This window comes from Molossus molossus, unplaced genomic scaffold, assembly GCF_014108415.1.
Source record: "Molossus molossus isolate mMolMol1 unplaced genomic scaffold, mMolMol1.p scaffold_m16_p_7, whole genome shotgun sequence".
Taxonomy (NCBI): domain Eukaryota; kingdom Metazoa; phylum Chordata; class Mammalia; order Chiroptera; family Molossidae; genus Molossus; species Molossus molossus.
Genome location: NW_023425401.1, coordinates 16798909 through 16816939, shown reverse-complemented (window position 1 = coordinate 16816939; position 18031 = coordinate 16798909). Strand labels below are relative to the sequence as shown.

General features: G+C 41.6%; 1 pseudogene; it reads right to left on the bottom strand.

Annotated features, from left to right (window-relative positions):
- Positions 1 to 17417, bottom strand: part of LOC118620345 — a 32399-nt pseudogene extending 14982 nt beyond the window's left edge.
- Between the last annotated feature and the right edge of the window lie 614 nt (positions 17418 to 18031).

The following is an 18031-nucleotide window of genomic DNA, read 5'->3' as shown; positions in this document are numbered from 1 at the left end:
TCAAAATTATTTTTTTATGCAGTTCAGCTATAACATTTAAAAATATGCCCTGGCCAGTTGGCTCAGCGGTTGGAGCATTGGCCCATGGATAGAGAGCCCTGGGTTCGGTTCCCACTAAGGGCATGTACCTTGGTTGTGGTTCATCCCCAGCCCCGGTTGAGGTCATGTGGGTGGCAACCAGTTGATGTGTCTCTCTCACATTGATGTTTCTCTCTCTCTTCTTCCCTTTCTTTCTCCCACTCTATCTGAAGATGAATATAAAAATATCCTCTGGTGAGGAATAATAATAATAATAATAATAATAATAATAATAATAATAATATACTGCCCAGTCAGAGTGGCTCAGTAGTTGAGCATCAACCCATGCACCAAGAGGTCGCTGGTTCGATTCCTAGTCAGGTCACATGCCCAGATTGTGGGCCAAATCCCCAGTGGGGGGCATGAAGGAGGCGGCCAATCGATGTTCTATCTCATTGATGTTTCTCTCTCTCTCTCCCTCTTCCTTCCTCTTTCTCTAAAATCAATAAAGAAAAAATTAAAAATATATATATAATATACTTATATTTTAAAAAGCTGGACAATCAACAAATCATCAAACAAGTGTTGGCAAGGGTGTGAAGAAAAGGGGACTTTAGTACACTGCTGGTGGGAATGCAGACTGGTGCAGTTACTGTGGAAAACACTATGGTGTTACTTCAAAAAGTTAAAAATTTAACTGCCATTTGACCCGGTGATCCCACTTCTAGGAATATACTCCAAGAAACCTGAAACACCAACCAGAAAGAATATATGTACCCCTATGTTCATAGCAGCACTATTTACAATAGCTAAGATCTGGAAGCAATCCAAGTGTCCATCAATAGATGAGTGGATAAAAATGCTGCGGTACATGTACACAATAGAATACTATGCAGCTGTAAGAAAGAAAGATCTCTTATTCTTTGAGATGGCATGGAAGGACCTGGAGAGTATTAATGCTAAGCAAAACAAGCCAAGCAGAGAAAGACAAATATCACATGATCTCACTTATTTGTGGAATATAATGAACTAAACAAACTGATGAGCAAAATTGACCCAGAGACATAGAGGTGGAGTACAGACTGACAAGTCTCAGAGGAAATAGGTTGGGGGGGAAGAGATAAAACACAGAACTTATATGCATGTATGCATGACCAATGGACATAGACAACAAAGCTGGAGATGGGGAGGAGGGTATCAATGAGCGGAAAAGGAGAAACATCTGAAACAGCTACGAAAAAAACTGCAGTTTTGGTGGCTTCAGAAAGTCAGATGATCGAAGTCCATTAAACATGGGGACAGAGGTAAAATAGTTTCCACTTTAAGGTGAGATCCCATATAAATTCACCCGCAGGGTAAGTAAGGGTAAACTACAAGTAAGCCACCTCTTGTCTGGACTTGTAGTCCAGCTTGCCCTCATCTAGATGGGCCAGGAAACCTCAGGCTTTGCACTTGCATTAAACTGTTCCCAATGGCCAGCGCCCACTATGCATCTGGTAGAAGCCAATTAAAATCCTCTCTAAAGGAAGATACTATCATCTTAGCTTTCAAAATACTCCTGTAATGAGTTTAAAATACAATGCCCAACACACTAAGATAAACAGTCACACAAGCAAATGAAGCACCATAAGCAAGATCTATAATAAATAAAAGACAATAGAAACAGGCCTACTGAGATGTCGGACATTTAAGTTATCGGCCATGGCCTGTAAAATAATGTGCTTACTAGATTTAAGGAAACAAATGCCCAGCCTGATCATCTGTGTAGGGAACTAGGAACTATAAAAAGAGACATAGGCAGCATAAAAAAGAAATAAATAGAAATCCTAGGACTGAAAAATAAAGCACTTAAAATTAATATTTAAAATTTTGTTGATAAATTCAATAGAGATTATAACCAAAGAAAAGTCAGTTAACTGTAGATACGTCTGAAGAAAAACCCACAATAAAACACAGAAAAACAAGTTGAGGGAAAAGGTGGTACGAAAGGAAGGTAAAAAAAATATAATGGGCCAAATAGAAAACACAAAATAACATTGTAGGTTTAGCTTAAATAAGTCATTGATTATCTTTAAGTATAAATAAACTAAATGTTTCTGTTAAAGGGTAAATATTGACAAGTTGGATTTAAAAATACAATTTGATGTTGTTTGCAAGAGACACATTAAAAAAATAAAAAAAATTGAAAGTAAAAGGATGCAATGATATGCTATGCAAACACTAACCAAAAAGAATCTGTGTCACTGGTATCAGACAAAATAGACTTTAAGGACAAAGAAAGCATTCCTTGACATAAAGAAGACATCATAATGATAAAGGCTCAATTCATCAAGAAGATATAAAAGTTCCAAGTTTGTATATACCTTATAACAAGTCAAAATATATGACTCAAAAATGTATAGAATTAGCCCTGGCCGTTTTGGCTCAGAGGTTAGAGCATCAGCCCTCGGACCAGAGAGTCCTGAGTTCAGTTCCCACTAAGGGCACGTACCTTGGTTGCAGTTTGTTCCTGGCCCCAGTTGGGGTCGTGGGGGTGGCAACCACTCAGTGTGTCTCTCTCACATCGATGTTTCCTCTCTCTCTCTCTTCCTCCCCCTCTCCCTCCCGCTCTATCTAAAGGTAAATGCAAAAATGTCCTTGAGTGAGGACAAAAAAAAATGTGTAGAATTAAAAGAAGAAATAGACAATCATTGTGGGAAATTTTAATGCACCACCTACCTCTTGGTAACTGCTAGAACAAGCAAAAAATATTAATATTTATTAAATATGTATTTATATGTATTTTATATACTCTATATGAGTGTGTGTGTTCTATCTAAAGTTTACATAAAAAAGCACTGTGGACTTCCGGTCACGATGGCAGGTAGGGAAACGCGGTATCGCGTCCTCCCACAACCACATCAAAGTTACAACTAAACTACAGAACAACCATCATTCAGAACCGCCTGAAATCAAGCTGAATGGAAGTCCTACAACTACGGAATTAAAGCAGCAGCCACATCCGGACTGGTAGGAGGGCGGAGGGGACGGGCTGGGCCCACACCCACGTGTGGCGGATAAAAATCAGGAGGACACCTTAGCTGGGAAGGTCCTTCCTGAGGACTGAGGGGTCCCCGTCCCACACCAGGTGCCCCGCTCAGGGTTCCAGTGCCAGGAAGAGAATCCCCGTAACTTCTGGCTAGAAAACCAGCGGGAACCGAGGCTCAGGGAGGCTGAGGCGGCTGGAGCCCCAGGCAGCTCCTTAAAGGGCCCGTGCACGGACTTATCGGACTCTCTCCCTCTAAGCTTGGAGGGGAGGCAGCTCGAGAGACATCCAGGGAAGAACTGAGCTGTTTGGCACTGGAGTGAAGGCTGGAGAGGGGGCTTTCTCTGGGACAAACGTGCTGTCAGAGGCCTTTGTTCCTTTGGTGAGCCCTTCCCTGGGGCGGCAGACAGCCGCCATATCCGGGACTCCAGCAACCTGGCTCACACTGGCAGCCCTGCCCTGCTGACTCCCTGAGGCCCCGCCCCACCCAACTTTCAGGCCCACCCAAGCTGTTGCCAGTTGCTTAACCATAGGATAGACCTGTCTTGGATCCTGCTTCAGGTTTTCCTAAATTCTTTCAAACAAGCAGCATCTGGTCTCAGCTAACCCCATACCTCTCGTTAAGTAATACACAGAAACAAACACAGGGAGGCAGCCAAAATGAGGAGACAAAGAAACAGGTCCCAAATGAAAAAACAGAACAAAACCCCAGGAAAAGAACTAAGCGAAATGGAGATAAGCAACCTAACAGATGCTGAGTTCAAAATACTGCTTATAAGGATGCTCGATGAACTTAGTGAGAACCTCAGTGAACTTAGTGAGGGCCTCAAGAGCATAAAAAAGGACCAGTCAGAAATGATGGATGCACAGTCAGAAATGAAGGAGGCATTAACTGAAATAAAGAATAATTTACACAGATTCAATAGTAGAGTACACAAATCCAAGAAGCAAACCATTGATTTGGAATCTAAGGAAGCAAAAAACACCCAATCAGAACAGCAAAAAGAAAAAAGAATCCAAAAACATAAGGATAGTGTAAGGAGCCTCTGGGACAACTTCAAGCGTGCCAACATTCGCATCTTGGGGGTGCCAGAAGGAGAAGAGAGAGAACAAGAAATCGAAAACCTGTTTGAAACAATAATGGCAGAAAACTTTCCTAACTTGGTGAAGGAAACAGACATACAAGTCCAGGAAGCACAGAGAGTCCCAAACAAGATGAACCCCAAGAGGCCCACACCAAGACACATCATCATCAAAATGCAAAAGGTTCAAGACAAAGAGAGAATCTTAAAAGCAGCAAGAAAAAAGCAGTTAGTTACCTACAAGGGAGTTCCCATAAGGCTGTCAGCTGATTTCTCAAAAGAAACTTTGCAGGCCAGAAGGGAGTGGCAAGAAATATTCAGCACAATGGAAAGCAAGCACCTACAATCAAGATTACTCTATCTTGCAAAGCTGTCATTTAGAATCGATGGCCATATAAAGAGTTTCCCAGACACGAAAAAGTTAAAGGAGTTCATCACCACCAAACCATTATTATATGAAATGATAAAGGGTCTTTTTGAAGAAAAAGATAAAATATATGAACAAACAAAATGGCAATGAATATATATCTATCGACAATGGAATCTACAAACAAAATGAACAGGCAGAACAGAAACATTCTCATAGATACAGAGAACATTTTGTTGGTTGCCAGATGGGAGGGGGTTGGGGGAATGGGTGAAAAAGGTGAAGGGATTAAGAAGTACAAATTCATTGCTAGACTGACAAACCTCAGAGGGAAAAGGGTTGGGGGGTGGGAAGAAGTAAACCAAAGAACTTATATGCATAACCAATGGACACAGACAATAGTGTGGGAAAAGGCAGGAGGGGGGCGGGAGTGGGAAAGAGGGGGGTCAATGGGGGAAAAATGAGGAACATGTGTAATACATTCAACAATTAAGATTAAAAAAATAATAATAAAAAAACCAAAACACTGTGCCCAACAACTTCAAATATACATGCTTTTTAAACACATGAAACATTTGTAGAAATTGACCAGCTAATGGATCATAGGGAAAACTTTAATTTCAAAATATTGAAACAGGAGACAGAAAATGGCGGCGGAGTGAACGGAGCTACACAGACCGTCTCCCAGAACCAAACTGGAATTACAACTATAACACAGACAAATCGACGGGAAAAACCAACAGAAAAGCAGCTTGCGAGGACCATACAACGAGGGACACCGACTCGATCCCGGTAGGCTTGCGAAGGCGCGAGACGGGGCTGGGAGCCCACGGTCGGCAGCTCGGCAACGGCCTTAGCTGGGAGCGGCGCCCTCGGGTCACACTCCCAGGCGGCCCCACAGCGCAGCCGGGACAGAGGCTGAAACAGCCACAGCCACTCACCTTGGGCTCCGGCAGAGGGAGGGCGGACTGGACTGGAGCTGTGTCGGGACACTCGGGGTTTGGAGGGCGCTCGGAGCTTTGGCTGAGTGCAGCCACGCAGGACGGTGTCCACATTGCTCCTTCCCAGGGCTCTGAGAGAGGCAGCAGCCCCTCCCTCGGAGATCCAACCCCAGCCTGTGGGCCATTGAAGTGCTAATTGAGGCTCACTAACAACCAGCATCTGCCCCACCCTCGTGAAAGCGCCTTGGCTGAGCACCAGAGGGAGTTTTTCAATCAACTGGCAACCCAAAACTCATCAAGTAACCTAGACTGCTAGCCTCCAGGCAAAAAGCTAGAGGATAACAGTACGTTTCCTGGGCTGGCAACTTTAACCAGCAAAGTAAGACTTGACAGTGGTGTTCAACGTGGGTCCTCCCTCGCTCATCTAAACACAGGAGAGGAGCCACAAAGAGCAGAACACCAACACCCACAGGGAGAACTTGACAGGCTCCAAAGCCCTCAGTGATAGCCAAAATGGTGAAACACAGAAACAGAAGCCAAATGAAAGAGCACGAAACCTCCACCGAAGATGAGATCAATGTGGAGCAATTAGGCATGTTAACAGAGCTAGAATTCAGAGCCATGATCTTGAGGAAGCTGAACAGCATGAGTAAGGACATAGAGACACTGAAAATAAGCCAAATGGAAATTAAAAACCAACAAGAAGAGATAAAAAATGACATATCCGAAATGAAAAACACATTGGAAGGTTTAAAAAGCAGAGTAGGGGAAGCTGAGGACCGGATCAGTGAATTAGAAGACAGGGTAGAAAAAATCAACCAATCAGAAAAACAAAAGGAAAAAACTATTAAAAAACAGGAAGACAGCTTAAGAGAACTATGGGACAACTGGAAACGTAATAATATTCGCATCATAGGAGTCCCCGAAGAAGAAGAAAAAGAGCAAGGGATAGAGAATATATTCAAAAAAATAGTGAGAGAAAACTTCCCTAATTTGGTGAAGGAAGAAGGCATTCAAGTACAAGAAGCACAGAGAGTCCCAAGTAAGAAGAACCCAAACAGGCCCACACCAAGACACATAGTAATTAAAATGCCACAAATTAAAGACAAAGAGAGAATCCTAAAAGCAGCAAGAGATAAGCAACAGGTTACCTACAAAGGGAACCCCATCAGGCTCTCAGCTGACTTCTCCCAAGAAACACTACAGGCCAGAAGAGAATGGCATGAAGTAATCAAAGTCATGAAAAACAAGAATCTGAATCCAAGACTACTCTACCCAGCAAGGCTATCATTCAAAATAGAAGATCAAATAAAAAGCTTCCCAGACAAAAAAAGGCTAAGGGAATACATTAGCACCAAACCAGCACTGCAAGAAATGTTAAAAGGACTGCTGTAATTAGCAGTAGAAATGGGAAGAAAAATAGAACCACACTAAACAAAAATGGCAATAAATAAGTACATTTCAATAATCACCTTAAACGTAAATGGATTGAATGCTCCCATAAAGAGACACAGAGTAGCTGATTGGATAAGAAAGCATGACTCATCTATATGTTGTTTACAAGAGACCCACCTCTCAACAAAAGACTCACATAGGTTGAAAGTGAAGGGATGGAAAAAAATTTTCCAAGCAAATGGAAAACAAAAAAAAGCTGGGGTAGCAATTCTCATATCTGATAAAAATAGATTTCAAAATGAAGACCATAACTAGAGACAAAGACGGCCACTACATAATATTGAAAGGATCTATCCAACAGGAAGATATAACCTTGATAAACATATATGCACCCAATATAGGAGCACCAAAATATATTAAAAATCTTCTGGAGGACTTCCAAGGAGAAATCGACAATAATACAATCATAGCAGGGGACTTCAACACCCCGTTGACAGCACTGGATAGATCCTCTAGGCAAAAAATTAGCAAGGAAACAGAGACTCTAAATGAAGCACTAGACCAAATGGATTTAATAGACATCTACAGAGAATTACACCCCAAAACTACAGAATACACATTCTTCTCAAGTGCACATGGGACATTCTCAAAGATAGACCACATGATAGGACACAAACTAAATCTCTACAAGTTCAAGAAGATTGAAATCATATCAAGCATCTTCTCAGATCACAATGGCATGAAACTAGAAATCAATTGCAGCAAGAACATGCAAAGACATTTCAACACATGGAGGCTAAATAGCATGTTATTAAACAATGAATGGGTCACCAAGGAGATCAAGGAAGAAATTAAAAACTTCCTGGAAACCAATGAAAATGAACACACAACAACACAAAATCTATGGGATTCAGCGAAAGCAGTTCTGAGAGGGAAGTTCATAGCACTACAGGCCTACCTCAAAAAACAGGAAAAATTTCTAATTGACTGTCTAACCTCACAACTTAAAGAATTAGAAAGCAAACAAAAAGAAAACCCCAGAGCAAGTAGAAGGAAGGAAATAGTAAAGATCAGAGCAGAAATAAATGACATAGAGACCAAAAAAACAATTCAAAGGATCAATGAAACAAAGAGCTGGTTTTTCGAAAAGATAAACAAGATTGATGGACCCTTAGCTAGACTCACCAAGAAAAAAAGAGAGAGAACCCAAATACACAAAATCAGAAATGAAAGAGGAGAAGTAACAACCAACACCACAGAAATACAAAAGATCGTTAACAACTACTATGAACAACTATATGGCAACAAATTCGACAATCTAAGCGAAATGGACAAATTTCTAGAAACACACAGTCTCCCAAAACTAGATCAGGAAGAGATAGAAAACTTGAACAGACCAATAACAACTAAGGAAATTGAAGAGGTAATCAAGACTCTCCCAGCAAACAAAAGCCCAGGCCCAGATGGTTTCACGGGGGAGTTTTATCGAACATTCAAAAAAGAACTAACACCCATTCTCCTCAAACTATTTCAAAAAATTCAAGAAGAAGGAAGACTTCCAAACACGTTCTATGAGGCCAGCATAATTCTAATTCCAAAACCAGAAAAAGACACTACGAAGAAAGAAAACTACAGGCCAATATCCCTGATGAACATAGACGCCAAAATCCTGAACAAAATATTAGCAAATCGGATCCAGAAATACATCAAAAAAATTATTCACCATGACCAAGTGGGATTCATTCCAGGGATGCAAGGCTGGTACAATATTCGCAAATCAATAAACGTGATACACCACATAAACAAAATGAAGAATAAAAACCACATGATCATATCAATAGATGCTGAAAAAGCATTCGACAAAATCCAGCATCCATTTCTGATAAAAACGCTCAGCAATGTAGGAATAGAGGGATCATATCTCGACATAATAAAGGCCATATATGAAAGACCTACAGCCAACATCATACTCAATGGACAGAAACTAAAAACATTTCCATTAAGAACAGGAACAAGACAGGGATGTCCACTTTCACCACTCTTATTTAACATTGTACTGGAAGTCTTAGCCACAGCAATCAGAAATGAAGAAAAAATAAAAGGGATCCAAATTGGAAAGGAGGAAGTGAAACTGTCATTATTTGCAGATGACATGATATTGTACATAGAAAACCCTAAAGACTCCATCAAAAATCTATTAGACTTAATAAATGAATTTGGCAAAGTAGCAGGATACAAAATTAACGTCAAGAAATCGACGGCATTCTTGTACACCAATGATGAACTCACAGAAAGAGAAACTGAAAAAACAATCCCATTTACCATCGCTCCAAAAAAATTACGATACCTAGGAATAAACTTAACCAAAGAAGTAAAGGACCTATTTGCAGAAAACTACAGGTCATTGAAAAAAGAAATAGAGGAAGATATAAAAAAGTGGAAGCACATACCCTGTTCATGGATTGGAAGAATTAACATAATTAAAATGTCCATACTACCCAAAGCAATCTATAGATTTAATGCAATCCCCATCAAAATACCAACGACATATTTCATAGAACTAGAACAAATACTTCAAAAGTTCATATGGAACCAAAAAAGACCCCGAATAGCCACAGCAATCTTGAAAAAGAAGAACAAAGTAGGTGGGATCACAATACCAGATATCAGGTTATACTACAAAGCGACTGTAACTAAAACAGCCTGGTACTGGCACAAGAACAGGCATATAGACCAGTGGAACAGAACTGAAAACCCAGAAATGGACCCAAGGCAATACGCTCAATTAATATTTGACAAAGGTGGCAAGAGCGTACAGTGGAGTAAAGACAGCCTCTTTAATAAATGGTGTTGGGAAAATTGGACAGCTACATGCAAAAAAATGAAACTAGACCACCAACTTACACCATACACCAAAATAAACTCAAAATGGATAAAAGACTTAAATGTGACCCGTGAATCCATAAAAATTCTAGAAGAAAATGTAGGCAACAAAATTTCAGACATCGTACGGAGCAGAATTTTCACTGATACATCACCTAAGGCAACAGAAATAAAGGAGAAAATGAACACATGGGACTACATCAAACTAAAAAGCTTCTGCACAGCAAAAGAAACAATCATCAAAATGGAAAGGCAACCCACTGTATGGGAGAACATCATTGCCAATGATGTATCAGATAAGGGGTTAATTTCCAATATATATAGAGTGCTCATACAACTCCACAAAAGGAAGACAAAGAACCCAATTAAAAAATGGGCAGAGGAGCTGAATAGACACCTCTCCAAACAGGACATACAAATGGCTAAGAGACATATGAAGAAATGCTCAACATCACTAATCATCAGAGAGATGCAAATTAAAACAACAATGAGGTATCACCTCACACCTGTCAGAATGGCCGCCATCAACAAATCATCAAACAACAAGTGTTGGCAAGGGTGTGGAGAAAAGGGGACTCTAATACACTGCTGGTGGGAATGCAGACTGGTGCAGCCCCTATGGAAAACAATATGGTGCTACCTCAAAAAATTAAAAATTGAACTTCCATTTGACCCAGTGATTCCACTGCTGGGAATATACCCTAAGAAGCCTGAAACACCAATCAGGAAGAATATATGTACCCCCATGTTCATAGCAGCACTATTTACAATAGCTAAAATCTGGAAACAGCCCAAGTGTCCACCCGTAGAGGAATGGATAAAAAGGTGTGGTACATATACACAATGGAGTACTATGCAGCGGTAAGAAAGAAAGATCTCTTATCCTTTGAGACGACATGGAGGGACCTGGAAAGTATTATCCTAAGTGAAAGAAGCCAAGCAGAAAAAGACAAATACCACATGATCTCACTTATATACGGAATATAATGAACATAACAGTCTGAGGAATACAGTAGACCCAGACACATGGAAATAGGGCACAGACTGACATCCCTCAGAAGAGGGGGTGGGAGGGGTTGGGGGGTGGGAAGAGATAAACCACAGAACTTATATGCATGTATGCATGACCAATGGACATGGACAACTAAGCAGGGGACGGGGGAGTGGGGTGGGGGGTGCCAATGGGGTAAAAAGGTAAAATGTCTGTAACAAAAAAATAAATAAAAATTCATAAAGATTAAAAAAAAAAAAAAAAAATATTGAAACATACAGAGGATGCTCTCTGACCCCAAGGCAATTAAGCTAGGAGTCAATTAGGAAAAAATTCACAAATGCCTTATATGTTTGCAAATTAAGGAATACATTTCAAAATAATTCACAGGTCAAACTAACAATCATAAAAGAAATTATAAAATATTTTTAGCAAAGTATATCAAAACTTGTCAGATACAGCTAAAGTATTACTTGAAGAGAAATGTATGGTCTTAAACATGTATATTAGAAAAGAAAGTCCAAATTCATATAGATAGGAGTTCAGTATCTACATGAAGTTAGAAAAGGAAGAGCAAATTAAACCCAAAGGAAATAAACGAAAAGCAATAATAAAAGCAGCAGCAGAAATAATTGAACTAGAAAAATGAAGATACAGTAGAAAGGCTTACTAGAGCCAAAATCTGGCTCTTTGGGAGAACTCATGAAATACATGGCGGTATATTATACAATACAATATGGACAGTATGAAACCAGAGTTGCAACAACAGAGGAATTGCCAACACAATGCTGAGTAAAAGAAGAAGGCAGTAGAATAGGTAAGCTAGGATTTCATTTATGGGAAGCTCATCCGAACTTGAACGAAACTAAATTATATCATTTAAGGATGCCTACCCCACTGGTGACACTATGTAGAAAAGCAAGAAAGTGGATGCTGCCACAGTGAGGCTCGTGGCTCCTTCTCATTGGTGAGGAAGGGGTGTGACTGAGAAGGGCCCATGAGTGACTTCCTGGGACCGGGCTACATCCTAGTTTTTGACTCAGGTGGTGTTTGCATGGTATTCACTTTATAATTATTTATTACAATCATTTCTTATACATCTTTCTTTTATGTACTTTTCTCTGTGCTATAGTTGATAATTCAAAAACACTTCTAACAAGTGTTTTGAGACATTCTGATTGTCTGTTACAGTTCCCTTAACCATCTGAAATACATCACTTTCATTTTGATTCATCTTACCCATATTGATAAGGCACAGCTTACATAAATAAAAAATCTTGGGCTCATGAAGTAGATCAAAGTTGCTCCTAAAACACATATATACAAATAATACATGTTATTAAATAGTAATATATATATATTTATTTAAAGCAATTTTGCCGGTTAACTCAGAGAAAGTAAAATCTTGTTTAAGAATTGTGGAAACCAAAAGGCAGTATAAGGCACCAAGGAAGGACATCAAAGTTGGACATGCCATCTCCTGACACAGGAGCACTACCCAGCCACCTACCCCAACGCTGAAGACTAGTGTCTTGGGTCCTTCACACCGGTAGAGATCACCAACCCTGTGACCTCTCCCCAGGGGTGTCCCCCCGCCCCATCTTTTGCCATCTCAGCAATGAGGCAGCAGGGGTTTGCTGTCCACATCACCTCTCCCAGTGACAGGCACCGCACTGGAGAGCAGGGTGTTTGGCTGGAACCCCAGCTGCTCCAGCTGGTATCAAGAACTTCTTGGGAGCTGGCTTCTCACATCAGAAATTCCCCGGAATGTCTCCCAATGTTCCATCTGGCCTAGCCAGGGGAGAGCGTCTGGTCAGGGGTATATTACCTCTCCCCCCACCCCTGGCTGATCTCACTTCAAATCCATTCACTAATCCCCTTCCCCCACTGCGCTTTTCTTGACAATCACTTTCCTATTATCCTGACTTCTCTTCCGAAATCTTTCTCCCCTTGTTCTGAGCTGAGGCCTTGTTTCCTGAATGTCACCGGAGAGACAGGAAAGCAGTGGGAGGGACTGTGAGCTCCCTCACCACTGCCCAGCTGCCCACACTGGGCTCTGCCTGCCCTCCTGTTTCTGTGGGCGCCTGTCCACACTCCCAGCCAAGCTAACTTCTCACTGATGTGATGAGGAGTTAGGACATGGACTATTTTATTTTATTTTATTTATTATTATTATTTTTTTAATCCTCACTCGAGGACATTTTTTTGTTGTTGTTCAGTTACAGCAGGAGGGAGAGAGAGAGAGAAACATCGACATGAGAGGAACACATCGAGTGGCTGCCACCTGCACGACCCAACCAGGGCCGGGGACAAACTGCAACCGAGGTACATGCCCTTAGCGGGAACCGAACCCAGGTCTCTCTAGACCGCAGGCCGACGCTCTAACTGTTGAGCCAAACCAGCCAGGGCGACATTGACTCTTTAAAAAAAAAAAAAAAAGTAGTAGCCCTGGCTGGTATGGCTCAGCAGTTAGAGCATCGGCCTGCGGTCCAGAGAGACCCGGGTTCGGTTCCCGCTAAGGGCATGTACCTCGGTTGCAGTTTGTCCCGGTCCTGGTTGGGTTGTGAAGGTGGCAACCACTCAATGTGTCCCTTTCACGTCGATGTTTCTCTCTCTCTCTCTCTCTCTCCCCCACTCTTTCTGAACAAAATATCAAAAAACAACAACAACAACAAAAGTAGTGTAGCCTGGCGGGTGTGGCTCAGTGGTTAAGCGCTGACCCACGCACCAAGAGGTCTCCAGTTGGATTCCTGGTCAGGGCACAGCCAATCGATGTTTCTCTCTCTCTCTCCCTCTCCCTTCCTCTCTCTAAAATAAATAAAGGGGAAAAAAATTTTAATAAAAAAGCCATGTATCCTTCTTATCTTAAGGTTAAATCAAAAGGAAGTGTTTCATATGAACCATGGGAGGAAATCACTTAAAAAAATACTAATCCTAAGGGTTAACTCTAAGTTTGGAGACAGAACAGTCACCTGGCTTCTATGAGCGATAGGACAGCTCCCAGGGGTCACTGCAGAGAGGTAGGCAAGCCACAGGTGCAGCCCCAACAAGACACTTGAGTCAGGGAGCCCAGTCGCCCTTTTTGACATAAAAGAGAAGGCAGCTCTTAGACCTGTTCCAAGCCAGTCCTGCAGCGAAGCCTCCATGTAATGATCAACGTCATAATCAGTCACCCAGAAATGGAGGGCAGCTAGCCACGATATGTCTGAGCACAATGCCAGCCATCAACACCAAATGCTAAACTTGGACAAATGGCCATTGTGGTGGTGATTGGACACAAAAGACCTTCTGAGACTGGGCCGTGCAATTCTGTGCCTTCCATGGACACATGACTATGGCTCCCAGTGATTTTCAGGTGGCCATTATTGGTTTGGGAATTCATTCCAATATTTCCACAAGGAGTGTGCAGCATTGTTCGAAAAGAAGGCCTACTCGCCCTGGCCGGTTTGGCTCAGCGGTTAGAGCATCGGCCTGAGGTCCGGAGAGATCTGGGTTTGGTTCCCGCTAAGGGCATGTACCTCAGTTGCAGTTTGTCCCCGGCCCTGGATGGTCGTGCGGGTGGCAGCCACTCGATGTGTCCCTTTCACATCGATGTTTCTCTCTCTCTCTCTCTCCCTCCCACTCTATCTGTACAAAAAAAAAAAAAAAAAATGGAAAAATGTCCTCAGGTGAGGATGAAAAAAAAAAAGAAAGAAAGCCTACTCTTGGACCAAGGAATATGGAACATGGGACATGACCAGAGGGAATTCTAGTTATGGCTATTACTTGCTATGACCAATACCTGGCTTTTGTTTAAAGAGCCCTGATGTTGAGAGTATGTGATTATATGGCCCGCATGGGTTGAGGGGGGAGTAGAAGTTAAAGCGGTTGCTGGAAACTTTTCATTTTCTCATTCTTTAGTAAGTCTGATGACTTAGACTGACTTGGGGATTTTTGTAACAGCCAGGCACTTTCTTCTCACATCAATGAGAGAACATGTCACCACCTTGCATATAGAGGACACTCGATCACCTGTGGGCAGTAATATGATGAATAGTGGTACATATCTTGCTCTTCTGCATAATGTCTACCACAATGAGAACCATCTTTAAAAGTAATCTGTTCAGCCCTGGCCGGTTTGGCTCAGCGGTTAGAGCGTCCGCCTGCGGTCCGGAGAGACCCGGGTTCGGTTCCCGCTAAGGGCACGTACCTCGGTTGCAGTTTGTCCCCGGCCCTGGTTGGTCGTGCGGGTGACAGCCTCTCGATGTGGCCCTTTCACATCGATGTTTCCCTCTCTCTCTCTTCCTCTCTCACCCTCCCACTCTGTCTGTACAAAAAATGGAAAAATGTCCTCGAATGAGGATAAAAATTAAATAAATAAATAAATAAATAAATAAATAAATAAATGTAATCTGTTCATCAAAATGTATTGCCAGGCCCTGGCTGGTTTGGCTCAGCAGTTAGAGTGTCGGCCTGCTGTCCAAAGAGACCTGGGTTTGTTTCCCGCTAATGGCACATACCTCGGTTGCTGTTTGTCCCCAGCCCTGGTTAGGTCGTGCAGGTGGCAGCCACTCGATGTGTCCCTTTCACATCGATGTTTCTCTCTCTCTCTCTCTCTCTCTCTCTCTTTCTCTCTCTCTCCCTCACACTCTATCTGAACAAAAAATGGAAAAATCTCCTTGGGTGAGGATTAAAACAAAACAAAATAAAACCACATAAAATGTATTGCCAAATTTGAGAGTGAAACAAAAGATAGTTTTCATGGAAAGTTAAAAAGTTTCCACATCAGTGGGCTAAAGAGATCATATATAGAAAGACGAGGAACCTGGTCCTTTTGGGGGCACAATTTGTCTTTCTGTTAAACATCCTCATGATATTATATATTGTGGGGTGAGTTTTAGTTTTAGTTTCATTTAAAATCATTTCTGTTACCTAGTTAAAAATAAAATAAGAAAAGAAAAGAACAGAACAACTTCCCCTCCAGAAACAAAGGGCATCTGTTTAGCAAATGGGAAACAGCTGTCATTTCCCTCGCTGTTGTTAACAGGACATCAGTTTGTTCGAAGACAGGCACCCACAGCCCAGAGCGATGAATCACAATGGCTGTAAGTCGCTTACTGACATCATTTCCCAGACCCCCTGTGGCTAGGATTGACCTCTGACAGTCTAACCACTGAGGTGTAAGCAAAAGTCTCCTAAGGCTTTCTGGGAAGGATTCTGCTTTCCGAGACAGGCAAGTGCGACAGGAGAGCTTGCTGTGGCTGCTGCCCACCCGCCCCCTCGCCTTTCTGGCCACGATGCCCAGCTGCAGTCGCTGCTTGCAATCCTGAACTGACAGCTTCAGAAGCCAATCAGCTGAGGGTGACAAGGCCGATGGACAGAATGAGCCAGGCCTTTGATGGCTTCACTGAGTTGCTGAACCAACCCTGACTTGATAACTTCTAGACTTCTTGTTTAATAAGTAACGAATGTTAAAGTTTCAGCCCTTGTCTTTTACTTGCAGCCAGAAACATTTCCAATTGATAAGGTAGACCTTTATTTCCAGGTTCAGTGACTGCCCATATATCCACTATCTAAATATGATTACTGCTAATATTTACCACACTAGCTCTATTTGTGTATGTATGTTTTCAATGTGTTGCAAATAAGTCGTTGACATCATACTTCACGCCTTCAGCACATATTGCCTAAAAATAAGCACATTTTTCTTCATAACCACAATGACATTATCCCTCCTAAAAATATTACTCATTCTCTGATATTATCTCAGAGCTAATCCTTATTCAGTTTCCCCTGTTATCTCCCAAATGTCCTTTTGTGGTTAGAGGAAACTTTCGTTTACATGGTGCAAATGAGATTTTGTTTTACTTTTTCTTCTTCATTTAATTAAAAAAAATTCACCTTTCCCTCTTCCTGTAACAACCAAGTTTCATTTTCAAGCCCATTGTGGTTTCGGGGCCCAGGAGAGCCCCTCCGACTTGAATCAAGCTGTGGAGTGAGGACTGCAACAAATTACCTCAGAGCCTCAGCCACGTAACTTTCAGAAATGTTTTAGGAATTCCCACTGGAAACTTTTTCAGCATTGAGCTCCTGGTGTATTAATGTTCTTCCCAATCAGACAGCAAGGCAAAGGGCTGAGAACATTTAGTGTGGAACAAAGCTTCACTAGTTTGGGGACCTATCCCTCCTCCCCAAAGGCCCTACACATCCCACTCCACAATTTACCTGTAATGCTCTGGGAAAAAAAAAAAATAGAAGTTTTTTTCCCCTAGTTGTGGTCATTATAACATTCACTGTGTATTTGAAATCATCAACACTCTCTATAAATGTAACTAGGAAAAATTAAGACTCACCTACACGCTGGAAGAGAGAGCTACAAAAACAAAGCTAATTGTTTTGTGACATTTAAATTAGTGAAATCAATTAAAATTTTTGGTAGAACCTTGTTATGTAAAAGGATGACTGTTGCTTGACCTTGACTGTCTTTGCTTTTTTCAGAAAACCTCCTGTAAACTCCTGTTGTATGTACTTAATGGAAGCCGGTGCTCAGAGGAACTCAGTCTCGGGCTGACCGGAGAATGCAGCAGAGCTGTCTCAAGCAGAGCTCCCTGGAGGGATGTCTAACCAGAGACTCACCTGCACGACCCTTCTCTCTCCTCATTCGCCTAGTGCTTGCGGTTTTACTCTGTTTTTCCTCTTTTCCAAAACCTGCGGTGTCATTTAATTCTCCCACCATGACTACATGCTAGGAGAAAAAGATTTCAAGTAATAAAAAATGCATTTAAACTACTGTCGTGTGGTCTTAAACTGGGAAACTCGAAGTGTTTTAACTTCCAATCAGATTCCTCTAAACCCATTCATGTTTTATATATTTCAACTGCAGTAAGTTAATTGTGTGGTCTATTATAAGAGCTTTATTGCTTTTGAATTAAGTCATAGAATTGCTGTTGACAGATAGAGGCCTATTATTAATGCTCAAAGCCCATCATTTGGGGGGGAAACATTCAGCCAGCTCTAATCAGAGACACACATTTTTCACACACAAATAACAGTCAAAGGTACGTTTTGAATAAATTATGTGTTGCCATTCAACCCAGGAACAACAGTGTAAGTAATTTGTCCTTCTTTAACACGTTATTTTTCCCACTTTAATTTTTCAAAAAGGCAAATTTATTACGCTTGGTTTACCGAATGCAAGTCCTAACTGAAACTCCGTCGTGTTTTCCCGAGCACATAATCCTGAGAAGCAGGTGCTTGCTACTGCTACTGGCTACTTTACTTCTCAGTAGCATTCAAACAAGGGATTTCTCAAACTTGAACATTCTGCTTACCGAACACAGACAGCAGGAA